This window comes from Papaver somniferum, unplaced genomic scaffold (assembly GCF_003573695.1).
Source record: "Papaver somniferum cultivar HN1 unplaced genomic scaffold, ASM357369v1 unplaced-scaffold_83, whole genome shotgun sequence".
Classification (NCBI taxonomy): Eukaryota; Viridiplantae; Streptophyta; class Magnoliopsida; order Ranunculales; family Papaveraceae; genus Papaver; species Papaver somniferum.
Window position 1 is genome coordinate 3693758 of NW_020651304.1, and position 3078 is coordinate 3696835.

Genomic DNA, 3078 nt, shown 5'->3' on the forward strand with positions numbered 1-3078 from the left:
CAACAACGACATTTTCAAGGATTGAATGTAAGCAGTTTCACTGTGTTGTTGAATCGGGAATCAAGCGGATTGTAATGAATTATTGTAATTTGTTTATCCATATGATGTAAGAGTTTTGTCACTAAAATTGACAAAGGGGGAGATTGTTAGAGCATGGCTCGGTTGAACCCACCAAGCATTGGTATGTCAAGTTTGGTTGTCATATTTTAGTGAATCAAAACTCATGTTAAGAGTCGCTTGATTATGTACTAGAGTTAAACTTCGTATAGGTTATCTTGAAAGTATTAGGATATGAGACATTACAAGTATTGCGAATACTTGAAGATGTGAAGAATCAATGAGCTACAATGACAACAATCATCCTTCCACTTGAGGTTAGTGATATTTGACTTGAACTGTTTCATTCCCTAACGTATCTTTCAAGTAGTGCATATTGAAAACATAACTGCGAAGCATATTTGAACTCTAGATATACATAGTATTAAGGAATACAATACGAGGTTTATTTCTTAACCATTAAACTTTGTAGATAAGACATCGCCATAATCATTTGAATGCTATTGTGATTATGTATGCGTATGAGGTGAGGATTTCATCCTAGGGAACAATGTTTACATGTGTTCTAAGGAAGTAAGTTCATAAACTTGTTTTGTGACCCGAAAAGGAAATTGCCAGGTGTTATTGGTTTTGTTATTCATTGGGTATCTTATGAACAACCAATATGTGTGATAAAGTAGAACCGCTCACAACTTGTTGTGTTTTTTGTATAACTATTCACAAAGGCCTGACTTTTGTTTTGGTATAATTTTTATTAGTAAAACCAATCTTAAGTAATCACCTTGGTATGATCGGATTATGCCTGCCTTGGGGAAAGGGAACCGATCCTTGTAAGGGAAAGGGAACCGATCCTTGTAAGGGAAAGGGGAATCGATCCTTGTAAGGGGTGCAATACATCAAGGGGAACCGATCCTTGTATGGGGTGCAGCAAGGTTTACAGCAGCAAGGGGAACCGATCCTGTGAACATGTGCAACACATATAAGTTAGATACCATATATACGTGGGGAACCGATCCTAGTACCTAGTCAACCGAATCTTTTGGGAAGCTAGTGTGACTATGTGTAGTACTCACATGGAGGTAGAGCCGAAACTTGTTTTGGTAGAACCGTAAACCCATGATTGTGATTGAATGTTGGTTTGATCATTCACATAGTTCTTGAAAGTCAGATGAACCAATTCTAAACTTTTGTTTTGGTATAACTTTTATTAGTAAAACCAATCTTAAGTAATCAGAACATATCAAAATAAGACTACGTGTAGTTTCGGTTTTGATATTGGTTATCAGAACATGATGTGTGGAACCCTCGTGCCTAACTCTACAGGTTTGCAAGTCTATTATGAGATTTGTAAGATTCTTTTCGTGTTGTCCTTTATTTTTTTCGTTTCTTGGTCATTTTTGTGACAAAAAGGGGGAGAAATATATGGAGTAAACAAGTGATACCGGCATTGATTTTATATTAATTGGTATCACTAAGGAAACGAACATTGGTACTTGAATGTTTTATCTAACGAAAGAGTGAAAGCACAGACTAAGGGGGAGTAACATGTCATATAGATTGGTATAACAAAGACGTGCGGATTGAATATCAAGCTATCTTTCTTAGGGGGAGTATTTTCTTTGTTATTATAATGTCAACAACGACATTTTCAAGGATTGAATGTAAGCAGTTTCACTGTGTTGTTGAATCGGGAATCAAGCGGATTGTAATGAATTATTGTAATTTGTTTATCCATATGATGTAAGAGTTTTGTCACTAAAATTGACAAAGGGGGAGATTGTTAGAGCATGGCTCGGTTGAACCCACCAAGTGTTGGTATGTCAAGTTTGGTTGTCATATTTTAGTGAATCAAAACTCATGTTAAGAGTCGCTTGATTATGTACTAGAGTTAAACTTCGTATAGGTTATCTTGAAAGTATTAGGATATGAGACATTACAAGTATTGCGAATACTTGAAGATGTGAAGAATCAATGAGCTACAATGACAACAATCATCCTTCCACTTGAGGTTAGTGATATTTGACTTGAACTGTTTCATTCCCTAACGTATCTTTCAAGTAGTGCATATTGAAAACATAACTGCGAAGCATATTTGAACTCTAGATATACATAGTATTAAGGAATACAATACGAGGTTTATTTCTTAACCATTAAACTTTGTAGATAAGACATCGCCATAATCATTTGAATGCTATTGTGATTATGTATGCGTATGAGGTGAGGATTTCATCCTAGGGAACAATGTTTACATGTGTTCTAAGGAAGTAAGTTCATAAACTTGTTTTGTGACCCGAAAAGGAAATTGCCAGGTGTTATTGGTTTTGTTATTCATTGGGTATCTTATGAACAACCAATATGTGTGATAAAGTAGAACCGCTCACAACTTGTTGTGTTTTTTGTATAACTATTCACAAAGGCCTGACTTTTGTTTTGGTATAACTTTTATTAGTAAAACCAATCTTAAGTAATCACCTTGGTATGATCGGATTATGCCTGCCTTGGGGAAAGGGAACCGATCCTTGTAAGGGAAAGGGAACCGATCCTTGTAAGGGAAAGGGGAATCGATCCTTGTAAGGGGTGAAATACATCAAGGGGAACCGATCCTTGTATGGGGAGGTTTACAGCAGCAAGGGGAACCGATCCTGTGAACATGTGCAACACATATAAGTTAGATACCATATATACGTGGGGAACCGATCCTAGCACCTAGTCAACCGAATCTTTTGGGAAGCTAGTGTGACTATGTGTAGTACTCACATGGAGGTAGAGCCGAAACTTGTTTTGGTAGAACCGTAAACCCATGATTGTGATTGAATGTTGGTTTGATCATTCACATAGTTCTTGAAAGTCAGATGAACCAATTCTAAACTTGTTTGGAAGTGTGGCAAATCGGTTTCAAGGTTGTAAGTGTGGAAGAGAACTTACAAAGCAAAGATGTCGACAAACTTTGAACACGTGCTGAGAATGTTTATTTCTATAATTGTTCAAAGATATTCCTTAACGGCTAAGGGAAGAGAATCC